General features: G+C 52.5%; 1 protein-coding gene across 6 annotated transcripts in view; it reads left to right on the top strand.

The window, feature by feature from the left end:
- The window catches only part of RIT2 (Ras like without CAAX 2), a 222351-nt gene that overhangs the window by 176026 nt on the left and 20893 nt on the right, over nucleotides 1–25432 (top strand). The gene's annotated exons all lie outside the window — the stretch shown is intronic.

Here is a 25432-nt window from a genome sequence, read left to right as displayed (position 1 = left end):
GTGTCCGCCTCCGGTGCTGCCTGCGCTGCCTGCTGCGGGCGGTGCTCCCAGCAGAAGGCCCTGGGGGAAGATGGAAGGGATGGGTGAGGTGAGAAGGGCTGCGAGGAGGGCAGAGGAACGGGAAGGAGCCCCAGGCCTTGGCTCTGGCTGTCAGGCTGCTGGGAAGTGTCACAGCGTGTTCCTCGCTGCTTTGGCTGGTGCTGACAGCAGGGTTGAAGGCCACAACCTGGCAGCCCTTACCTGAACTCTCCAAAGTATTGGGTGACACATTGACCCTCATAGGCGCAGGGGAGATGGAAGCTCCGCTCACATCCCGGTTCTGCGCAGGTGATGCTGGCCCCCGGACCGCCACAGACAAAGCAGAGCTGGAAAGAGCAGAGCAGCCCCCATCAGCTGCAGGCTCAGGGCCTACGCAGCGGGCGCCGCACCTCTGGGCAGGGCGCAGGATGCGGGCAGGGCTGGGTGGCACTCTGCAGAGCTGCCTGGTGAACAGGGCTGGTCTGCAAGAGCAGGGATTTCTCCTGGAGCTGGGAGGAGGGGCTGGGATTGCTTTCTGGGGACCAGGCTGAGCTCTCCTGGCACCAAGCTCCCTGTTCCGGTGCTGCACTCACCCTCTGCTCTGCCTCCAACACTGTGCGTGTCAGGTCTTGAAAACAAAAACGTGCCTCGTTGTTATCTTGCACGTGTTCACAAAGACCGTTGGCAAATCTCTGTACAGGAGGAAAGAGCACAGTCCAGTTAGGGCAGAAAGGAGGGAATCACTGGTTGGAGGAAGGTGGCAGGAGCCACAGGGGAACTCACCGCACAAAAGTCGTGGTAATACAATCTACGAGTCCTCCGTCTGCGGCCAAGGATGCCTGAGTCCTCATCCACTAGGCCACAGAGCACGCATGCTGGAGAGGAGAGAGTAACAGCAGTGAGCGCCTTGCGGGGCCAGGTGCCCCCGGGGGATGTCCCAGGGGCTGCTCTGTGCCGGCTGTGCCAGCTGAGGGGCAGGGCTGGAGGCTGTGGATGCAGGGATACTTGGCTCTCACCTGGCTCTGCTGAGCCAGCAGCCTCCTGTGTCTCCGTCAACCGCAACCACGTGCAGAGTGTCTGTCCCATCACTGCTGGGCTTCGTCCTCTGCGTGCAAACCTATGGGAGAAGCGGGATGAGTCTGAGTTGGCAGCTCAGGCCCCCGAGTGCTGGGGAACCCTCCTCCCTCGGCAGCCTCAGGCAGCCCCTTCCTCCCTGCTCAACTCACCAAGTCGCACTGAGCTGGGCCTGAGCCTCGCAGCCTCAGCTCTGCTCCACAGCCCACGTGTCACAATGGCCGTTCCGTGCCACCCTCTGTGACGCGATCACACCTCACAGGGCTGAGGTCACCCAAGCAGGAGGGCGGCGGCTCTTGCAGCCAGCTCACAGTGAGGAGCCCGGTGCTGGACGCAGCCCTGCTGGAACCCGGCACGCTGGTGCTGCCAGAGGCACTGGGCGGCACATCCACCCTCCTGGCCCCACCTGGACGCTACGGGGCCTGTGGCTCCAGCGGTATCCCAGTTGAGTGTTTATGTGTTGCCGTGGTGTTCTCCAGGCTCTACTTGTGGGCTGTTGGCCGCTGATTACCTCTTGTTCCAATAAATGACTCGACTCACAGAATCACAGAATCTCTGTAGTTGGCAAAGACCTCTGAGATCACCAAGTCCCACCAACCACCCCCTAGCTGCCCATTGCCCATGTCCCTCAGGCAGGGCCACATCCCCACGCTTCTGGAGCATCTCCATGGACACTGACTCCCCCAGCTCCCTGGGCAGCTGTGCCAGTGCCCGACCGCTCTTTCCGTACAGATGTTCTTCCTAACATCCAACGGAGGGGGACCTCCCCTGCTGCATCTTGAGGCCGTTCCCTCTGGTCCCATCACTCTTACCTGGGAGCAGAGGCCGACCCCCACCTCGCTACAGCCTCCTTTTCAGGTAGGAGCAGCAGCGGTGTGTGCCTTGTGCAGCACAGGAGCCTTCCCCGTGTGCAGAGCCAGTGCTTCCTGCCAGGCCTTGAGCAATCTGTGCGGCAGCACCTGGAGTAGCCCCGGCCTTTACACTGCACGGTACTATTGACACTGCGAGTGATTTATAACAAAGCAAGACATGACACAGAAATAGGGTGGGGAAGTTTATTAGGGAATATAAAATGTAAATAAATAATATTATATAATATTATAAAATAAACTATATAAATAAATAATATAATAATATATGGAAACAACTAAACATTGCTAACAGTCTATCACAGAGTGCTTTTTGCCATGGTTTTGCTTATCGCACTCGGTGTCACAACTGTTGAGATGGTCAGAATCATAAAGTTGGAAAAGGCCGATGAGGTGTCAGGTCCAATGGTCCACGTGGGCGCTGGCCTGTGAGAACTCTCAGTGAATGGTGCTGGACTCTGAGGATCGGTGCCAGCATGTAGGTTGCACGCTGCTACTCCCGCCGCATCAGTAAAGCCGGATGATATGCCACCTGGACCGGCTCGTGCGGCATCTTCAGGGCTGGCTGTCGGTCTCCGCATGCCGACGATTGAGAGGCAAGCGTCTTCGAGTCCAGGCCCGTGCTGGATGTCTGAATGGGCATCTGTAAGCTGTTCTGGAAACCCTGAAGGACCCCGGTGCTGCTGGTGTGGTGTAGCTGCAGCTCTGAGCACCTAAGCTTGGTGTCTGCCTGCTCCCAAGGTGTCTCTGGGGCTGGCTCGGAGATTCTGGGGCCTGGTGCCGCAACGGAGAGCGGCTTCTTGTCCGGGCCTGCTCTCTCAGCCTGCTACTGAAGATGTATTCCAGTGCACGGCAGCGCCTCGAGGACCGTGATGTCCCCTGGATGGCAGAGTTTGAGGTGCTGCTCGCAGCAATTGGAGCAGCATTATGGCTTGTCTCCCAGCGTCCTTGGGACTCTGTCCTGTGATGGCTGGACAGACCGCTGCTCTCAGGCACACAGGAACCCGGTGCTGCTGGTGCGGTGTAGCTGCATCTCTGAGCACCTGGGCTTGTTGTCTGCCTGCTCCCAAGGTGTCTCTGGGGCTGGCTCGGAGATTCTGGGGCCTGGTGCCGCAACGGAGAGCGGCTTCTTGTCCGGGCCCGCTCTCTCAGCCTGCTACTGAAGATGTATTCCAGTGCACGGCAGCGCCTCGAGGACCGTGATGTCCCCTGGATGGCAGAGTTTGAGGTGCTGCTCTCAGCAATTGGAGCAGCATTATGGGTTGTCTCACAGCGTCCATGGCACTCTGTCCTGTGATGGCTGGACAGACCGCTGCTCTCAGGCACACAGAGACGGTTAGCTGGCTCCGATGGTGCCTGGCTGGTGGTTGTAGAGCTGCTGCTCTCTGGTGCTGTGGAGCCTTGGGGTGGCGGCAGCCCGTGCTCGCTGGTGGTGCCAGAGCTGCTGCTCTCTGGTGTCAGAGAGGTTTGAGATACCTGCAGTCTCTGCTGGCTGGTGGTGCCGAGGCCAGCAAGACCTGAGCTGGTGCTGGAGGCTGTAAGGGGAAGCAGGAAGGTGAGCAGGATGGAATTGCAGCCATGGGGTGGAACTGGCATTCGTTTGTCCCGGGCTGGAGGGATTTGAGCAGGGCCGCTCTGAGCAGCCACTGCTAGGCCTGGCCTGGCCCCAGCCCAGCAGCACGCGGCTGTTTGCCTCTTACCGGTGCCCTCTCCAGCGCAGGCGTTGCACTCCCATCTGGTTGTGCTGTCACTCAGGTAGGAGCAGTGGCGGTGTGTCCCTCGTGCAGCACAGGAGCTGCAGAGGAGCAGCTCCCAAGGTCTGTGGAAAGCAATGGGTTGTGGCTGTGAGGACAAAGTGCCTTGAGCCAGGGAGTGCCCGGCACAGCTCTGGTGCTCAGTCTGTGCTCCCCCAGCCCGTGGTGAGGCTGCAATGCCACGCAGGGCAGCTGAGGTCACTCACCCCTCTCCTGACTGCAATCTGCCATGGGGATGAAGGCAGTCACTGGCATGGCAGCGTCGGTACCAAACTGCCAGTGATGCGTTGGCATAGTCGTCGTCCCTTACTGGAGTTCTGCCAGAGAAGGAAGGGAATGTAATGAGCACTCACTGGCCTAGGACTAAAACTAACCCATGAAATCCATCCCCATCCATCTTATCCCTGGTTTCAGTTTCCCAATGGCACTGTGGCCCATGTTAATGGCTGCCAGGGGCCAGGCCTGCCGGAGCAGTCCTTGGGCAGGCACAGCTCTTGTGCCTTCACACCTCAAGAGCTGGCTGAAAGACACCAACCTGTTTGGGATTTGGATCCCCACAGTCAGCATGTCTCGAAGAAATTTCTGGCTGTCTCTACAGTAGGGGCACAGGAATTTAAGCCCAGAGCTCAGGGCCATTCTCTGCAGCAGAAACACAAGCAGGGTGGGTGTGAGCCGGACCTGGTGCTGCTGAGCACCTGCGGTGCCTGCAGGGCGAGGGGAGGGCTCCTACCTGGATGCAGACCCGGTGGAACCAGGAGTGTTGGCAGGCTGGGCACACCATGGTGCTGTACGACGTGCTGTCACCTACAGGGTCTATGCAGATGATGCAGGTCGTGTCCGCCTCCGGTGCTGCCTGCGCTGCCTGCTGCGGGCGGTGCTCCCAGCAGAAGGCCCTGGGGGAAGATGGAAGGGATGGGTGAGGTGAGAAGGGCTGCGAGGAGGGCAGAGGAACGGGAAGGAGCCCCAGGCCTTGGCTCTGGCTGTCAGGCTGCTGGGAAGTGTCACAGCGTGTTCCTCGCTGCTTTGGCTGGTGCTGACAGCAGGGTTGAAGGCCACAACCTGGCAGCCCTTACCTGAACTCTCCAAAGTATTGGGTGACACATTGACCCTCATAGGCGCAGGGGAGATGGAAGCTCCGCTCACATCCCGGTTCTGCGCAGGTGATGCTGGCCCCTGGACCGCCACAGACAAAGCAGAGCTGGAAAGAGCAGAGCAGCCCCCATCAGCTGCAGGCTCAGGGCCTACGCAGCGGGCGCGGCACCTCTGGGCAGGGCGCAGGATGCGGGCAGGGCTGGGTGGCACTCTGCAGAGCTGCCTGGTGAACAGGGCTGGTCTGCAAGAGCAGGGATTTCTCCTGGAGCTGGGAGGAGGGGCTGGGATTGCTTTCTGGGGACCAGGCTGAGCTCTCCTGGCACCAAGCTCCCTGTTCCGGTGCTGCACTCACCCTCTGCTCTGCCTCCAACACTGTGCGTGTCAGGTCTTGAAAACAAAAACGTGCCTCGTTGTTATCTTGCACGTGTTCACAAAGACCGTTGGCAAATCTCTGTACAGGAGGAAAGAGCACAGTCCAGTTAGGGCAGAAAGGAGGGAATCACTGGTTGGAGGAAGGTGGCAGGAGCCACAGGGGAACTCACCGCACAAAAGTCGTGGTAATACAATCTACGAGTCCTCCGTCTGCGGCCAAGGATGCCTGAGTCCTCATCCACTAGGCCACAGAGCACGCATGCTGGAGAGGAGAGAGTAACAGCAGTGAGCGCCTTGCGGGGCCAGGTGCCCCCGGGGGCTGTCCCAGGGGCTGCTCTGTGCCGGCTGTGCCAGCTGAGGGGCAGGGCTGGAGGCTGTGGATGCAGGGATACTTGGCTCTCACCTGGCTCTGCTGAGCCAGCAGCCTCCTGTGTCTCCGTCAACCGCAACCACGTGCAGAGTGTCTGTCCCATCACTGCTGGGCTTCGTCCTCTGCGTGCAAACCTATGGGAGAAGCGGGATGAGTCTGAGTTGGCAGCTCAGGCCCCCGAGTGCTGGGGAACCCTCCTCCCTCGGCAGCCTCAGGCAGCCCCTTCCTCCCTGCTCAACTCACCAAGTCGCACTGAGCTGGGCCTGGGCCCCGCAGCCTCAGCTCTGCTCCACAGCCCACGTGTCACAATGGCCGTTCCGTGCCACCCTCTGTGACGCGATCACACCTCACAGGGCTGAGGTCACCCAAGCAGGAGGGCGGCGGCTCTTGCAGCCAGCTCACAGTGAGGAGCCCGGTGCTGGACGCAGCCCTACTGGAACCCGGCACGCTGGTGCTGCCAGAGGCACTGGGCGGCACATCCACACTCCTGGCCCCACCTGGACGCTACGGGGCCTGTGGCTCCAGCGGTATCCCAGTTGAGTGTTTATGTGTTGCCGTGGTGTTCTCCAGGCTCTACTTGTGGGCTGTTGGCCGCTGATTACCTCTTGTTCCAATAAATGACTCGACTCACAGAATCGCAGAATCTCTGTAGTTGGCAAAGACCTCTGAGATCACCAAGTCCCACCGACCACCCCCTAGCTGCCCATTGCCCATGTCCCTCAGGCAGGGCCACATCCCCACGCTTCTGGAGCATCTCCATGGACACTGACTCCCCCAGCTCCCTGGGCAGCTGTGCCAGTGCCCGACCGCTCTTTCCGTACAGATGTTCTTCCTAACATCCAACGGAGGGGGACCTCCCCTGCTGCATCTTGAGGCCGTTCCCTCTGGTCCCATCACTCTTACCTGGGAGCAGAGGCCGACCCCCACCTCGCTACAGCCTCCTTTTCAGGTAGGAGCAGCAGCGGTGTGTGCCTTGTGCAGCACAGGAGCCTTCCCCATGAGCAGAGCCAGTGCTTCCTGCCAGGCCTTGAGCAATCTGTGCGGCAGCACCTGGAGTAGCCCCGGCCTTTACACTGCACGGTACTATTGACACTGCGAGTGATTTATAACAAAGCAAGACATGACACAGAAATAGGGTGGGGAAGTTTATTAGGGAATATAAAATATAAATAAATAATATTATATAATATTATAAAATAAACTATATAAATAAATAATATAATAATATATGGAGACAACTAAACATTGCTAACAGTCTATCACAGAGTGCTTTTTGCCATGGTTTTGCTTATCGCACTCGGTGTCACAACTGTTGAGATGGTCAGAATCATAAAGTTGGAAAAGGCCGATGAGGTGTCAGGTCCAATGGTCCACGTGGGCGCTGGCCTGTGAGAACTCTCAGTGAATGGTGCTGGACTCTGAGGATCGGTGCCAGCATGTAGGTTGCACGCTGCTACTCCCGCGGCATCAGTAAAGCCGGATGATATGCCACCTGGACCGGCTCGTGCGGCATCTTCAGGGCTGGCTGTCGGTCTCCGCATCCCGACGATTGAGAGGCAAGCGTCTTCGAGTCCAGGCCCGTGCTGGATGTCTGAATGGGCATCTGTAAGCTGTTCTGGAAACCCTGAAGGACCCCGGTGCTGCTGGTGTGGTGTAGCTGCAGCTCTGAGCACCTAAGCTTGGTGTCTGCCTGCTCCCAAGGTGTCTCTGGGGCTGGCTCGGAGATTCTGGGGCCTGGTGCCGCAACGGAGAGCGGCTTCTTGTCCGGGCCTGCTCTCTCAGCCTGCTACTGAAGATGTATTCCAGTGCACGGCAGCGCCTCGAGGACCGTGATGTCCCCTGGATGGCAGAGTCTGAGGTGCTGCTCGCAGCAATTGGAGCAGCATTATGGCTTGTCTCCCAGCGTCCTTGGGACTCTGTCCTGTGATGGCTGGACAGACCGCTGCTCTCAGGCACACAGGAACCCGGTGCTGCTGGTGCGGTGTAGCTGCATCTCTGAGCACCTGGGCTTGTTGTCTGCCTGCTCCCAAGGTGTCTCTGGGGCTGGCTCGGAGATTCTGGGGCCTGGTGCCGCAACGGAGAGCGGCTTCTTGTCCGGGCCCGCTCTCTCAGCCTGCTACTGAAGATGTATTCCAGTGCACGGCAGCGCCTCGAGGACCGTGATGTCCCCTGGATGGCAGAGTTTGAGGTGCTGCTCTCAGCAATTGGAGCAGCATTATGGGTTGTCTCACAGCGTCCATGGCACTCTGTCCTGTGATGGCTGGACAGACCGCTGCTCTCAGGCACACAGAGACGGTTAGCTGGCTCCGATGGTGCCTGGCTGGTGGTTGTAGAGCTGCTGCTCTCTGGTGCTGTGGAGCCTTGGGGTGGCGGCAGCCCGTGCTCGCTGGTGGTGCCAGAGCTGCTGCTCTCTGGTGTCAGAGAGGTTTGAGATACCTGCAGTCTCTGCTGGCTGGTGGTGCCGAGGCCAGCAAGACCTGAGCTGGTGCTGGAGGCTGTAAGGGGAAGCAGGAAGGTGAGCAGGATGGAATTGCAGCCATGGGGTGGAACTGGCATTCGTTTGTCCTGGGCTGGAGGGATTTGAGCAGGGCCGCTCTGAGCAGCCACTGCTAGGCCTGGCCTGGCCCCAGCCCAGCAGCACGCGGCTGTTTGCCTCTTACCGGTGCCCTCTCCAGCGCAGGCGTTGCACTCCCATCTGGTTGTGCTGTCACTCAGGTAGGAGCAGTGGCGGTGTGTCCCTCGTGCAGCACAGGAGCTGCAGAGGAGCAGCTCCCAAGGTCTGTGGAAAGCAATGGGTTGTGGCTGTGAGGACAAAGTGCCTTGAGCCAGGGAGTGCCCGGCACAGCTCTGGTGCTCAGTCTGTGCTCCCCCAGCCCGTGGTGAGGCTGCAATGCCACGCAGGGCAGCTGAGGTCACTCACCCCTCTCCTGACTGCAATCTGCCATGGGGATGAAGGCAGTCACTGGCATGGCAGCGTCAGTACCAAACTGCCAGTGATGCGTTGGCATAGTCGTCGTCCCTTACTGGAGTTCTGCCAGAGAAGGAAGGGAATGTAATGAGCACTCACTGGCCTAGGACTAAAACTAACCCATGAAATCCATCCCCATCCATCTTATCCCTGGTTTCAGTTTCCCAATGGCACTGTGGCCCATGTTAATGGCTGCCAGGGGCCAGGCCTGCCGGAGCAGTCCTTGGGCAGGCACAGCTCTTGTGCCTTCACACCTCAAGAGCTGGCTGAAAGACACCAACCTGTTTGGGATTTGGATCCCCACAGTCAGCATGTCTCGAAGAAATTTCTGGCTGTCTCTACAGTAGGGGCACAGGAATTTAAGCCCAGAGCTCAGGGCCATTCTCTGCAGCAGAAACACAAGCAGGGTGGGTGTGAGCCGGACCTGGTGCTGCTGAGCACCTGCGGTGCCTGCAGGGCGAGGGGAGGGCTCCTACCTGGATGCAGACCCGGTGGAACCAGGAGTGTTGGCAGGCTGGGCACACCATGGTGCTGTACGACGTGCTGTCACCTACAGGGTCTATGCAGATGATGCAGGTCGTGTCCGCCTCCGGTGCTGCCTGCGCTGCCTGCTGCGGGCGGTGCTCCCAGCAGAAGGCCCTGGGGGAAGATGGAAGGGATGGGTGAGGTGAGAAGGGCTGCGAGGAGGGCAGAGGAACGGGAAGGAGCCCCAGGCCTTGGCTCTGGCTGTCAGGCTGCTGGGAAGTGTCACAGCGTGTTCCTCGCTGCTTTGGCTGGTGCTGACAGCAGGGTTGAAGGCCACAACCTGGCAGCCCTTACCTGAACTCTCCAAAGTATTGGGTGACACATTGACCCTCATAGGCGCAGGGGAGATGGAAGCTCCGCTCACATCCCGGTTCTGCGCAGGTGATGCTGGCCCCCGGACCGCCACAGACAAAGCAGAGCTGGAAAGAGCAGAGCAGCCCCCATCAGCTGCAGGCTCAGGGCCTACGCAGCGGGCGCCGCACCTCTGGGCAGGGCGCAGGATGCGGGCAGGGCTGGGTGGCACTCTGCAGAGCTGCCTGGTGAACAGGGCTGGTCTGCAAGAGCAGGGATTTCTCCTGGAGCTGGGAGGAGGGGCTGGGATTGCTTTCTGGGGACCAGGCTGAGCTCTCCTGGCACCAAGCTCCCTGTTCCGGTGCTGCACTCACCCTCTGCTCTGCCTCCAACACTGTGCGTGTCAGGTCTTGAAAACAAAAACGTGCCTCGTTGTTATCTTGCACGTGTTCACAAAGACCGTTGGCAAATCTCTGTACAGGAGGAAAGAGCACAGTCCAGTTAGGGCAGAAAGGAGGGAATCACTGGTTGGAGGAAGGTGGCAGGAGCCACAGGGGAACTCACCGCACAAAAGTCGTGGTAATACAATCTACGAGTCCTCCGTCTGCGGCCAAGGATGCCTGAGTCCTCATCCACTAGGCCACAGAGCACGCATGCTGGAGAGGAGAGAGTAACAGCAGTGAGCGCCTTGCGGGGCCAGGTGCCCCCGGGGGATGTCCCAGGGGCTGCTCTGTGCCGGCTGTGCCAGCTGAGGGGCAGGGCTGGAGGCTGTGGATGCAGGGATACTTGGCTCTCACCTGGCTCTGCTGAGCCAGCAGCCTCCTGTGTCTCCGTCAACCGCAACCACGTGCAGAGTGTCTGTCCCATCACTGCTGGGCTTCGTCCTCTGCGTGCAAACCTATGGGAGAAGCGGGATGAGTCTGAGTTGGCAGCTCAGGCCCCCGAGTGCTGGGGAACCCTCCTCCCTCGGCAGCCTCAGGCAGCCCCTTCCTCCCTGCTCAACTCACCAAGTCGCACTGAGCTGGGCCTGGGCCCCGCAGCCTCAGCTCTGCTCCACAGCCCACGTGTCACAATGGCCGTTCCGTGCCACCCTCTGTGACGCGATCACACCTCACAGGGCTGAGGTCACCCAAGCAGGAGGGCGGCGGCTCTTGCAGCCAGCTCACAGTGAGGAGCCCGGTGCTGGACGCAGCCCTACTGGAACCCGGCACGCTGGTGCTGCCAGAGGCACTGGGCGGCACATCCACCCTCCTGGCCCCACCTGGACGCTACGGGGCCTGTGGCTCCAGCGGTATCCCAGTTGAGTGTTTATGTGTTGCCGTGGTGTTCTCCAGGCTCTACTTGTGGGCTGTTGGCCGCTGATTACCTCTTGTTCCAATAAATGACTCGACTCACAGAATCGCAGAATCTCTGTAGTTGGCAAAGACCTCTGAGATCACCAAGTCCCACCGACCACCCCCTAGCTGCCCATTGCCCATGTCCCTCAGGCAGGGCCACATCCCCACGCTTCTGGAGCATCTCCATGGACACTGACTCCCCCAGCTCCCTGGGCAGCTGTGCCAGTGCCCGACCGCTCTTTCCGTACAGATGTTCTTCCTAACATCCAACGGAGGGGGACCTCCCCTGCTGCATCTTGAGGCCGTTCCCTCTGGTCCCATCACTCTTACCTGGGAGCAGAGGCCGACCCCCACCTCGCTACAGCCTCCTTTTCAGGTAGGAGCAGCAGCGGTGTGTGCCTTGTGCAGCACAGGAGCCTTCCCCATGAGCAGAGCCAGTGCTTCCTGCCAGGCCTTGAGCAATCTGTGCGGCAGCACCTGGAGTAGCCCCGGCCTTTACACTGCACGGTACTATTGACACTGCGAGTGATTTATAACAAAGCAAGACATGACACAGAAATAGGGTGGGGAAGTTTATTAGGGAATATAAAATATAAATAAATAATATTATATAATATTATAAAATAAACTATATAAATAAATAATATAATAATATATGGAGACAACTAAACATTGCTAACAGTCTATCACAGAGTGCTTTTTGCCATGGTTTTGCTTATCGCACTCGGTGTCACAACTGTTGAGATGGTCAGAATCATAAAGTTGGAAAAGGCCGATGAGGTGTCAGGTCCAATGGTCCACGTGGGCGCTGGCCTGTGAGAACTCTCAGTGAATGGTGCTGGACTCTGAGGATCGGTGCCAGCATGTAGGTTGCACGCTGCTACTCCCGCGGCATCAGTAAAGCCGGATGATATGCCACCTGGACCGGCTCGTGCGGCATCTTCAGGGCTGGCTGTCGGTCTCCGCATCCCGACGATTGAGAGGCAAGCGTCTTCGAGTCCAGGCCCGTGCTGGATGTCTGAATGGGCATCTGTAAGCTGTTCTGGAAACCCTGAAGGACCCCGGTGCTGCTGGTGTGGTGTAGCTGCAGCTCTGAGCACCTAAGCTTGGTGTCTGCCTGCTCCCAAGGTGTCTCTGGGGCTGGCTCGGAGATTCTGGGGCCTGGTGCCGCAACGGAGAGCGGCTTCTTGTCCGGGCCTGCTCTCTCAGCCTGCTACTGAAGATGTATTCCAGTGCACGGCAGCGCCTCGAGGACCGTGATGTCCCCTGGATGGCAGAGTTTGAGGTGCTGCTCGCAGCAATTGGAGCAGCATTATGGCTTGTCTCCCAGCGTCCTTGGGACTCTGTCCTGTGATGGCTGGACAGACCGCTGCTCTCAGGCACACAGGAACCCGGTGCTGCTGGTGCGGTGTAGCTGCATCTCTGAGCACCTGGGCTTGTTGTCTGCCTGCTCCCAAGGTGTCTCTGGGGCTGGCTCGGAGATTCTGGGGCCTGGTGCCGCAACGGAGAGCGGCTTCTTGTCCGGGCCCGCTCTCTCAGCCTGCTACTGAAGATGTATTCCAGTGCACGGCAGCGCCTCGAGGACCGTGATGTCCCCTGGATGGCAGAGTTTGAGGTGCTGCTCTCAGCAATTGGAGCAGCATTATGGGTTGTCTCACAGCGTCCATGGCACTCTGTCCTGTGATGGCTGGACAGACCGCTGCTCTCAGGCACACAGAGACGGTTAGCTGGCTCCGATGGTGCCTGGCTGGTGGTTGTAGAGCTGCTGCTCTCTGGTGCTGTGGAGCCTTGGGGTGGCGGCAGCCCGTGCTCGCTGGTGGTGCCAGAGCTGCTGCTCTCTGGTGTCAGAGAGGTTTGAGATACCTGCAGTCTCTGCTGGCTGGTGGTGCCGAGGCCAGCAAGACCTGAGCTGGTGCTGGAGGCTGTAAGGGGAAGCAGGAAGGTGAGCAGGATGGAATTGCAGCCATGGGGTGGAACTGGCATTCGTTTGTCCCGGGCTGGAGGGATTTGAGCAGGGCCGCTCTGAGCAGCCACTGCTAGGCCTGGCCTGGCCCCAGCCCAGCAGCACGCGGCTGTTTGCCTCTTACCGGTGCCCTCTCCAGCGCAGGCGTTGCACTCCCATCTGGTTGTGCTGTCACTCAGGTAGGAGCAGTGGCGGTGTGTCCCTCGTGCAGCACAGGAGCTGCAGAGGAGCAGCTCCCAAGGTCTGTGGAAAGCAATGGGTTGTGGCTGTGAGGACAAAGTGCCTTGAGCCAGGGAGTGCCCGGCACAGCTCTGGTGCTCAGTCTGTGCTCCCCCAGCCCGTGGTGAGGCTGCAATGCCACGCAGGGCAGCTGAGGTCACTCACCCCTCTCCTGACTGCAATCTGCCATGGGGATGAAGGCAGTCACTGGCATGGCAGCGTCGGTACCAAACTGCCAGTGATGCGTTGGCATAGTCGTCGTCCCTTACTGGAGTTCTGCCAGAGAAGGAAGGGAATGTAATGAGCACTCACTGGCCTAGGACTAAAACTAACCCATGAAATCCATCCCCATCCATCTTATCCCTGGTTTCAGTTTCCCAATGGCACTGTGGCCCATGTTAATGGCTGCCAGGGGCCAGGCCTGCCGGAGCAGTCCTTGGGCAGGCACAGCTCTTGTGCCTTCACACCTCAAGAGCTGGCTGAAAGACACCAACCTGTTTGGGATTTGGATCCCCACAGTCAGCATGTCTCGAAGAAATTTCTGGCTGTCTCTACAGTAGGGGCACAGGAATTTAAGCCCAGAGCTCAGGGCCATTCTCTGCAGCAGAAACACAAGCAGGGTGGGTGTGAGCCGGACCTGGTGCTGCTGAGCACCTGCGGTGCCTGCAGGGCGAGGGGAGGGCTCCTACCTGGATGCAGACCCGGTGGAACCAGGAGTGTTGGCAGGCTGGGCACACCATGGTGCTGTACGACGTGCTGTCACCTACAGGGTCTATGCAGATGATGCAGGTCGTGTCCGCCTCCGGTGCTGCCTGCGCTGCCTGCTGCGGGCGGTGCTCCCAGCAGAAGGCCCTGGGGGAAGATGGAAGGGATGGGTGAGGTGAGAAGGGCTGCGAGGAGGGCAGAGGAACGGGAAGGAGCCCCAGGCCTTGGCTCTGGCTGTCAGGCTGCTGGGAAGTGTCACAGCGTGTTCCTCGCTGCTTTGGCTGGTGCTGACAGCAGGGTTGAAGGCCACAACCTGGCAGCCCTTACCTGAACTCTCCAAAGTATTGGGTGACACATTGACCCTCATAGGCGCAGGGGAGATGGAAGCTCCGCTCACATCCCGGTTCTGCGCAGGTGATGCTGGCCCCCGGACCGCCACAGACAAAGCAGAGCTGGAAAGAGCAGAGCAGCCCCCATCAGCTGCAGGCTCAGGGCCTACGCAGCGGGCGCGGCACCTCTGGGCAGGGCGCAGGATGCGGGCAGGGCTGGGTGGCACTCTGCAGAGCTGCCTGGTGAACAGGGCTGGTCTGCAAGAGCAGGGATTTCTCCTGGAGCTGGGAGGAGGGGCTGGGATTGCTTTCTGGGGACCAGGCTGAGCTCTCCTGGCACCAAGCTCCCTGTTCCGGTGCTGCACTCACCCTCTGCTCTGCCTCCAACACTGTGCGTGTCAGGTCTTGAAAACAAAAACGTGCCTCGTTGTTATCTTGCACGTGTTCACAAAGACCGTTGGCAAATCTCTGTACAGGAGGAAAGAGCACAGTCCAGTTAGGGCAGAAAGGAGGGAATCACTGGTTGGAGGAAGGTGGCAGGAGCCACAGGGGAACTCACCGCACAAAAGTCGTGGTAATACAATCTACGAGTCCTCCGTCTGCGGCCAAGGATGCCTGAGTCCTCATCCACTAGGCCACAGAGCACGCATGCTGGAGAGGAGAGAGTAACAGCAGTGAGCGCCTTGCGGGGCCAGGTGCCCCCGGGGGATGTCCCAGGGGCTGCTCTGTGCCGGCTGTGCCAGCTGAGGGGCAGGGCTGGAGGCTGTGGATGCAGGGATACTTGGCTCTCACCTGGCTCTGCTGAGCCAGCAGCCTCCTGTGTCTCCGTCAACCGCAACCACGTGCAGAGTGTCTGTCCCATCACTGCTGGGCTTCGTCCTCTGCGTGCAAACCTATGGGAGAAGCGGGATGAGTCTGAGTTGGCAGCTCAGGCCCCCGAGTGCTGGGGAACCCTCCTCCCTCGGCAGCCTCAGGCAGCCCCTTCCTCCCTGCTCAACTCACCAAGTCGCACTGAGCTGGGCCTGGGCCCCGCAGCCTCAGCTCTGCTCCACAGCCCACGTGTCACAATGGCCGTTCCGTGCCACCCTCTGTGACGCGATCACACCTCACAGGGCTGAGGTCACCCAAGCAGGAGGGCGGCGGCTCTTGCAGCCAGCTCACAGTGAGGAGCCTGGTGCTGGACGCAGCCCTGCTGGAACCCGGCACGCTGGTGCTGCCAGAGGCACTGGGCGGCACATCCACCCTCCTGGCCCCACCTGGACGCTACGGGGCCTGTGGCTCCAGCGGTATCCCAGTTGAGTGTTTATGTGTTGCCGTGGTGTTCTCCAGGCTCTACTTGTGGGCTGTTGGCCGCTGATTACCTCTTGTTCCAATAAATGACTCGACTCACAGAATCGCAGAATCTCTGTAGTTGGCAAAGACCTCTGAGATCACCAAGTCCCACCGACCACCCCCTAGCTGCCCATTGCCCATGTCCCTCAGGCAGGGCCACATCCCCACGCTTCTGGAGCATCTCCATGGACACTGACTCCCCCAGCTCCCTGGGCATCTGTGCCAGTGCCCGACCGCTCTTTCCGTACAGATATTCTTCCTAACATCCAGCGGAGTGGGACCTCCCATGCTGCATCTTGAGGCCGTTCCCTCTGGTCCCATCACTCTTACCTGGGAGCAGAGGCCGACCCCCACCTCGCTACAGCCTCCTTTCAAGGAGTTACATGAAGTGAGGCTTCCCCTGAGCCTTCTCCGGACTGAAGCATGGGACTCTTCTTCCATACCCTTTCCTGCCCCGTTGCCCCCATGTCTTTCTTGCAGTGAGGAGCCCAGAGTTGCACACAGTACACTTTTCATGTCATCACCGCTGCTGATAGTACTTTATGCTAGCTTGAGGGCTTTAAATTTCATATGAAGAGGAAGAACGCTGGAGTTGCGGGTGGCAGCAATGTCAACTGAAGTGCATCTGCAGCAATGCGCACAGCATCTGCTAGAAACAGGGGGAGCTGGAAGCCATTGTGCAGCAGGCAAACCATGACTTGGTTGCCATCACTCCCACATGTTTATTGCTACAATGGAGGGCTATATGCTCTTTGGAGGGGATAGGCAAGGAAGGAGGAGTGGTGGCATGGCTCTCTATGTTAGAGAATATTTCAGTGTTGTTGAGCTTGGGGCTGGGAATGATCAGGTTGAGTCTGAAGAGTGAGCAAAGCCTCAAAATGGTGGTAAGGTACCACTTTGCTATAGAAAGGGAAAGGGGAACTTCACAGAAACCAAGACAAAGGGTAACTGTAGATAGTTTACATTTAAAAGGGCAGGGAAAAGGGGAATTACAGACCCTTAGTCAAAAGAAAACCAGAGAAGAGGGCAATAAGAATAAGAAGAAACTGTCCAGAGACCTCTGACAAGAAGAAGGATTAGATACCCCCGGGCAAGATGATGCTGACGTGGGAGAAGGATAGCAGCAGATAACACCAAGAAGAAAACAGAAGAAGAATTTCACCCCAAAACAACGGCAAGGGTCGCGGGGAATGGGGTCAGGGGGAATGAGGGAATGGGGTTGTGTGGAATGGGGCCATAGGGAATGTAATGAATATGTAATCAAACTGAGGAGGAGACTATTGATTATGTGTTAGCTTGACCTATATCTGTAACACACTTTTCTCCTTATGGTGTGCAAGTTTGGAGGAGCTATCCCCCTTGCACCCGGCGCTGCGCAACACTGGAATAAACATACCTGCTTTATAACACATCTCTGGATTATAGAGTTTGATTCCACAAGTCACTACTACTGACCTTCATGGCCACATGGACACGCTGCTGGCTTGTATTCAGATGGCAGTAAACTGACACCCCTAGATTCTCTTCCTCCATCCAGCTTTCCAGCCACTCTACACCAAAACGGGCGTACCTACTTTGGTAAATTTAAAAGGAGAACTGGCTTCAACAGATGAAGAGAAAGCTGAGGTGCTGAATGAGTTCTTCACCTCGGTCTTCACTGGTGTCCAGGATTCTAGTCTTTTTCATGTCCCTAGGCCCTGCATCCCCAAACCTGTATGTGGGGACCAAGGAGTTAAATCCCTCCCCATGGTAAGGGCAGAGCAAGTCTGAGAGTGCCTCCTTAGACTGAAGGAGTAGAAGTCTATGGGGCCAGATGGCGTGCATCGCAGGGTCCTGAAGGAGCTGGCTGAGGTGGTTGCCAAGCAGCTCTCCATCATATTTGAGAAGTTGTGGCTGACAGGTGAGGTCCCGGACTGGAGGAAGGGTCCCGTCACTCCCATATACAAGAAGGGGAGCAGTGAGGACCCGGGGAACTACAGGCCAGTGAGTCTCACTTCCGCGCCTTGGAAGATTATGGAACAGATCCTCCTGGACAACATGCTTGATCACATAAAGAATGAGCACGTGATCTGAGACAGCTAGCACGGCTTCACCAGGGGAAGGTCATGCTTAACTAATCTTGTGGCCTTCTATGATGGAGTGACGGCATTGGTGGATGAAGGGAAGGCGACTGATGTCATTTACCTGGACCTGAGCAAGGCCTTTGACATCCTCATCTCCAAATTGGAGGGAAGTGGATTTGATGGGTGGACAACTCGATGGATAAGCAATTGGTTGAAAGGCCACAGACAGGGTGGTGGTCAATGGCTCTATGTCCAGGTGGAGGCCAGTAATGAGCGGTGTCCCCCAAGGGTCTGTCTTGGGACCGGTGCTCTTTAACATCTTTATTAATGACATCAATGAGGGAATTGAGTGCACCCTCAGCAAGTTTGCTGACGACACCAAGCTGAGTGGTGTGAGGGACCTTGACAGGCTGGAAAGCTGGGCTCGGGTGAACCTAATGAGGTACAACACAGCAAAGTGCAAGGTTTTGCACTTGGGCTGGAAGAACCCCAGGCACGCGTACAGGCTGGGAGGAGTGGTCCTTGAGAGTAGCTCGGCAGAGAAAGACCTGGGGGTCCTGATAGATGAGAGACTTAACATGAGCTAGCAGCGCGCTCTAGCAGCTCGAAAAGCAAATGGGATCCTGGGCTCCATCAGGAGAGGGGTGGTCAGCAGAGATAGGGAGGTGATTGTCCCTCTCTACTCAGCTCTTGTGAGGCCCCATCTGGAGTACTGTGTGCAGGTGTGGAACCCTCAGTACAAAAAAGATATGGAGATTTTGGAAAGGGTCCAGAGGAGGGCCATGAAGATGATCAGGGGGCTGGAGCACCTCCCCTATGAGGACAGGCTGAGGGAGTTGGGCTTGTTCAGCCTTGAGAAAAGAAGGCTGTGGTGTGACCGCACTGCAGCCTTTCAGTACCTGAAGGGTACCCATAATCAAGAGGGAAGTAAACACTTTGAAAGGGCTGATAATAGCAAGACATGGGGAAATGGTTTTAAGTTGAAGGAGGGAAGATTTAGGTTGGATGTTAGGGGGAAGTTCTTCACTAGGAGAGTGGTTAGGCCCTGGAACAGGCTGCCCAGGAACAATGTGAATGCCCCGTCCTTGGATGTGTTCAAGGCCAGGTTGGACGGGGCCCTGGGCAACCTGATCTAGTAACTGTGTATAAAGTGGAATAAACATACCTGCTTTATAACCCATCTCTGGATTATAGAGTTTGATTCCGCAAGTCAGTAGCCTTACTTATATCAGAAATAATATAGTCAGCAGGATAAAAGAGGTGACTGTCCCTCTGTACTCAACACTGGTGAAGATGCAACTTTGATACTAATCTCAGATTTTTATTCATCACTTTAAAATGTCATGGCCCTGAAGTGCATCCAAAGAAGGGCAACAGTTCCCAAAGAATCTGGGACAGAAGTCTTTAAGAGTAGAAAAGTGTAGAAGAGTGAACTGGGGTATTTTAGACTTGAAGAGGCTCAGGACAGATCTTATATAATATAACTATTATATTATTTTGTACATATAGTTTATTGTTATAATTATGAAACCTTCCTTAGGCCATAATATGAAGTTGTAGAATCATAGAATCACAGAATCCTTCAAGTTGAAAATGACCTTCAAATGTTATCCTGTCCAGCTTCCCTGCAATGAACAGGGACACCACAGCTAAATCAGGTTGACACAGCCTGGCCTTGAAATTCTCTGGGGATGGGGCTCAACCAAATATCTCTGCAGCCTGTTCCCGTGCCTCACCACAGGCACTGTGAAAGACCTTTTCCTTATAGAACATAGGATCATAGAATTGCTCAGGTTGGAAAACACCTTCAAGATCATCAAGTCCAACCACAATCTAACCAAACTGCGCTAACTCTAACAACCCTCTGCTAAATCATTTCCCTGAGCACCATATGCAAAGAGTTTTTAAACACATTCAGGGATGGTGACTCAACCACCTCCCTGGGGTGCCTGTTCCAGTGTTATACAGCCATTTTCTGTAGAGAAGTTTTTCCTGATATCCAACCTAAACTTCCCCTCACTCAACTTGAGGCCATTTCCCCTCATCTTGTCACCTGTTACCAGTGAGAAGAGACCAACCCTACTCTCACTACAATTGTATTTGAGGTATTTGAAGAGAGCAGTAAGGTCTCCCCTCAGCCTCCTCTTCTCCAGACTAAACAGCCCCAGTTCCTTCAGTCACTCCTCATAGGACATATTCTACAAGCCCTATACAAGCCTTGTTGCCCTTTGTCTATCTCCAGTTTATAGGAGGGAGGCAAGGGTCTTTGATATATGTATACCTGGCATGAGATTAAGAAACAACAGTCCAAATGTTGGTCCAACTAGTTTATTAAAGTCCTAGCCATTTAGGGAGATGGGGAAGGGAAGGTAGGCAATAGGAAAGGTAGGAAATATAATCAAGGAGTCTCTGTAGAGGGCAAAAGGGATAGTCACCTCCGTGGGTCCAGAGAGGTACACAGTAGGTCCATTGATCTCAGGAACTCGTCTGATCACCGTGGGGAATGGGAGAAAGCCAGGAAGCTCTGCAGAAAGCCAGCCTCAGGGGTTCATCCGAAAAGGTTTTCCCCTCAAGGAATTCTCCATCAAAGGTGTCTTTGGGAGTTTGTCTCCGAATTCCTTAGTTTAGTGAGGGCCTTTTATCCCCCATTTCTGTGGGTTTTCTTCTTCTTTTCTCTCAGTTTAGTGTGACATTCCTGACGCAACAAATGAGCCAGCAGGGAGTGCTGCCTCCATTGCCCTGCACAAGCATTATTGTCTTCTGCTGTGGTCTGTTCCTTCAAGCAGCATCACTGGAAAAAGACTGCTTGTCCTGCTTCTGCTTATCTTTGCAATCATAAACAGAGGTACTGTGGCATGGTGACACCCACCATTCACCCTCCTAGATAGTTAGCATTTGCCAGTCAGAGTCTTATCACCAGAAAGGCCTCATGAAGCAAACTTTGAAACAAAAAAGAAACAGTCTTGTCTTTCACATCCTTCTTTGGACCTGCTCCAGCAACATTAATCTCCCTCTTTGAACTTGAAGCCATTTTTCCTTGTTCTATTATCACAGACACTGCTAAAAAGTCTGTCTGCCCCCTTCTTTCCTTCACTGTCTCCTTCTTTCCTGCAGACTTTTTTTACTCCTTTCCCTCCTTAATATTATATGTTCCCCAAACTGAACTGGAAGCCTAAGAATTTCCTTTCTCACTCATGATTTAGATGTATAGCCAATTACTTATGATCTAGAAGCAGACATTTGATTTCAGTCACATAATTTTTACTCAACCTTCCTATTTCTCACAGTCTTATGCATAACTTGTAAATGAAATAGAAATACCTACTCACAAAACTTACTACAATTTTATAACAAGATTAGTCACATTTTAAAAGGTGATATTCTGATATAAATGAAGATAAAGAAACTCATCTGAAACCTCCTTAAGTACATCATTACTCATTCTCCAAGGTTTGTAGAAAAGCGTCAGTGTATTTCATCTGATATTTGCAATTTATGGTAACAATTCAAAGGATGAATAAGATGTGGGTTCAAATTTCATAATATAATCCCATGACAGTAGTTATTTTCATGAGTATTCATAAAGGTATAAATAAAGATAAGAAGTCCTCTGTCTTCATTTTTCATTAGATCATTGTGAAATATTATATGTAGCTATGGATGAAGTCATTGCAGCTTCCTCACTGCTAGAGGGGAATCTTAGGTCTTCCAAAGAGCAGCTTAGACATTAGTTGAACTGACCATTACTTCTTGCTAACTGTACAAGGATCAGGATATGATTATGCCCTCGACATCTTAAGTGTTTAAAGTTCATGGAGTGAAATCAGAAGTTTTTATTCAGAATATATTCCAAACCAAAAGTATTCAGAATATCGGATGAGTACTGTTTTAATCTGCATGTTTCATATCTATTCAATTCATGTCCAAATGAAAGTATACAAGAAATTTCTCCCATGCAAAACAGGAGTACTCAAGTTCAAACATAAAATGAAAACCTGATTTTCAGAAGAAAATAAATAAATAAATAAATAAATAAAACAACACCAATTAAAGCTAAAACTCTTAGCTACCAGCTTGAGGACTCAGAACACACGACAAGGTGTTCTTAAAACAAAATAATAATAATGATAATAAATTGTATTGATTTTTCTTCTATTGTACTTCATTGAAGGTGACAGATCATCCTTTTTTTAGCTTGCAGTTGTATTGCAGAAGTATACAATAGATATTTTGCAAACTGATTCATGGTCTATAATATTTCTACTGTTGCACTTTCAGGTCATTGATTACTTGTCCAGAATAAAGTTCTCATTTTGACTGATTGTATCTTTTCGATGGACCAAAAGATTTAAAAGTAAGGATGGAAAAATTAAAATGCCTGCAATTTGGGAAGAGAGAAATGCCTTTTTTTTTCCGATTTTGAGGATAAATTTTGATGTTGGTACCTACACCCCTGAGCATTATTTATCCAACAAAAGTTTGCTAATACAGGAGGCAGTCTGGGATGGCTTCCACAAATTAAAGCATTCAGAAGTCTTTATGTTGCAAAAGTGTCAGGTTTATTCAGCACAATACTAACAACTATCTCCTGTCTTATCCTTGCCTAGCGCTCCTTATCTACCTCAGATTCCAGTGCCACATTTGACGTTAAACTCATTCAATTTGAACTACAGCTTTAGCCCTATATTTGCCCACATCATATGCATTAATTTTATCCCTTAAGAAGCAAAATACCTTTTATATTGTGATATTACTAAAGTATTTGAAAACATCAGGGTGTCATGTTTTCACAACACATCATTTGTAAATTGTTTGACGGTTATTTCCCCCATCATTATTTATCATATATTACTCCTCAAAAAGTGGGAAGAAAAAAAAACCAAAAAAAAAACCAAACACAACAACAACAAAAAAAAGAGTTTATTTTCTGTTAACAAGGGCTAATAAGACGTCTCTTGATAAATGACAGAATATGAATCAGAGTATATCACACATTGTGAAACATTTTCCCGTTGTAAAAGTGCCACAAATAATAGTTCTATCAGCTTTATTGGATACTGGCTATTACTAGAGTTGCCTAGGCACATATGGTAAATAAATCTCTTGGAGCAACCATCAGACTCAGTATATCTGTAAAATATGAGTCCTTAATCTTTCTGTGCCCGTTTTTTGGTGGGTAAGCTGTAGACTCAAAATAAGACTGTTCATAATAATAGTAAATACCATGAACAAAGGGCACCCTTAGTAAGTTTGCATATGACACCAAACTGGGAGGAAGAACTGATCTGTCTGGGGGCAGTAAAGACCTGCAGAGATATCTGGATGGGCTGCATAGTTGGACAGAGATCAGTGGGATCAAGTTCTACAAGACAAGTGTCTGGACTTCAGTCACAACAACTCCAGGCAACACTATAGGCTTGGGGCAGAGTGACTGGAAGACTGTGTATTCAAAATAGACACGGGGGTGTTAGCCTACACTCAACCGAACATGAGACAGCGGTGTGTCCAGGTGGCCAAGAAGGCCAGTGGCATCCTGGATTTTATCAGAAATAGCGCTGCTGATAGGAGAAGGGAAGTAATCTTCAGATTGTGCTCAGCTCTAGTGAGACCATACCTCAAGTAGTGGTATTTAGTTTAATGCATCCAGACTGATCACCATAACTTTCTTGATCATCTTGTAATAGCAGATGTCTACTGATGCAAAGAAGATTGTGGCCATGGTGAAGGAGGAGAATAAATCACTGCTACTGTTGCTGTGAAATTTGTGCTTCGGAGATATTTGGGAATATATCCAAGACCAGTCACATACTGCTATTATTAGAATAAAATCAGGTATAGCGGTAACAAAATCCACATGCTGGTGCATCAAAATAAAGATTGAGAAAATGAGATCTTGGTCTCAAGCACCCATATTAATAGTCAACATTCATAAATTTAATTAAAAACAAAAGTGAAGCAGGAGAGTCGATGTAATCCACAGGGAGTCAGGAGAGCTACTTATTATTTTCAGACTTTTATTTGAGTTGAATATGACATTTCTTCTTTGTCTCTTTCTGCATTACATACCTCTTTTCTTTTGCTTCTGTAGCTTGAGTCCGCTGATCTCTAGGATCTGTCTGATAATGCAGTACAAAACATACAGTGGAGTACAAAAATCTAGCTTGGCACCAGCCAGAGTAGCTAGATAAATTCTGTAATAAAAGATCTTCCCATTTTCAAATGTCGCTCCACTTTAGTATCCAGTTATTTTTAGTTCTCATTTACTGGAGTTTCTATGTTCCTACTTTTTGTTCTAGAATAGATTCAATATTTCTACTGGGTCAAATAGAGATATCTGCATTTTTCATCACCTTATGAAATATCTGTCACCCTAGAGAAAGACAGTTATTACTGGGAGAGACTTAAAGATCTCATCCTGTTTGCCTGATTTAAAAGACACCTGAGCGGTGGTTTGATTTCAGGTTTTAAATTCCTCAAGGGACATAGAAGTGAGGGAAACATCTATGCTAATGTTTATTACATACAGCAAAACAAACAAACAAACAACAACAACAACAAAAGCAATGTGCTTCAGAGATAAATTCAATTACAGGTAAAGAACATTTATATTTGTAAAGAGACCAAGTATTTTCTGTAAAGCATCCCCTCTACAGGAGGTTGCTGCAGAAGCAGAAATTCTCCTCTCGTCTCCTTTCTTCCAAGGTTGTATGCTTGGATACTCTGATTTGGACATGCGGGGTTTTTGTTTTGTTTTGTTTTGTTTTGTCTTAACACAAGACACCGAATGAGAGAAGAAACTGAATGAAACTCTATTCTCTGTTATGTCACAGGAGGTCTGATTAGTTGAGTTAATTGCCCCTTAAAATCTATAACTTTATAAAATGTAATTTTTCTACTTAAAGGATATTCTATAGATTATGAGTGTGCTTGAGACAGGGATATTCAGGAAAATAGTGAAGAAGATATGCCTGTTGGCATCTCTGTTACTTGGCAACTTTGAACAGATGCATCAATAATAAATAAATAGTTGCAATATAAAGGATAATGATTCTAAAACTGAGAAAGGTTTGATCGTTGAAAGAGCTAGTTGCTAGCATTATTAGTATTATTGTTATTTCTGTATGCACAGAAATAGAGTTCAAATAATAGTGTATTTGCCTTTGTGGGAGAGAGAGGCTTTTTCTTTGAGGAAGACATCTCCAAATCTTACAATAGCAGAGAACCTTAACCTAACTAGCTATAGAAAATGGGTAATTGTGAATTTATTTCAGAGACAAAGGAGTAGCTTGCTTTATACCAGTCAAATTGTTCATAAAACACATTTTGATGTCTTCTTTGGCTGATAACCACAATTATGTACAATCAGAAATAAAGGGCAACATTTTCTATATTAGCAGAATCAGGTTCAGATATGAATAACTTTTAAAATACTCTTATTGTCTTCTATTCTTGTGTTCCTTGCCTGTATTTACCTAGGAAGTGGAAAAATAGGCAAATGAAAACATTATTTAGAAGAATGCATCACACATTGCTCACAAAATAAAAAGAATATATACAGCAAAGATGAAACCTCTCCCGATAGAAGATAAAGTATTGCTACCAAATTGCTTCTATTATTTTCCTTATCCTTTTCCTTTCTCCTTTTCCTTTTCCTCTCCTCCCCTCCTCTTCCCTCCCATGCTCTTTTCTTTTTTTCTCTCTCTTTTTTCTTCTTTCCCTCCCCTCCCCTCCCCTCCCCTCCCCTCCCCTCCCCTCCCCTCCCCTCCCCTCCCCTCCCCTCCCCTCCCCTCCCCTCCCCTCCCCTCCCCTCCCCTCCCCTCCCCTCCCCTCCCCTCCCCTCCCCTCCCCTCCCCTCCCCTCCCCTTTTTCTTTTTTCATTTCCATTTTTTTAAAAATTTCTTTTTTATTTCTTTTCTTTTTTTTTTTTTTTTCATGTATAGCCCTACAAGGAAAAGGGCAGATATGAATGAATGTCTTTCTGACCTTTGTTTGGCTAATTAGGTTTTCTTTCGGTGACTGATGACTGTCATTGATTTTAAAGTGATTCTGAGAGTGATGTATGTGTGATATGAAGCTTGATTTTCAGTGGTACTTCTTACTGGTCTAACTCTAATTCTTACAGTTCAGAAACACAATGCTGGTAGTCGAAGA

Source organism: Coturnix japonica, chromosome Z (genome assembly GCF_054131305.1).
Source record: "Coturnix japonica strain WE chromosome Z, WE-NBRP24, whole genome shotgun sequence".
Classification (NCBI taxonomy): domain Eukaryota; kingdom Metazoa; phylum Chordata; class Aves; order Galliformes; family Phasianidae; genus Coturnix; species Coturnix japonica.
This window is presented reverse-complemented; position numbering and strand designations above follow the sequence as displayed.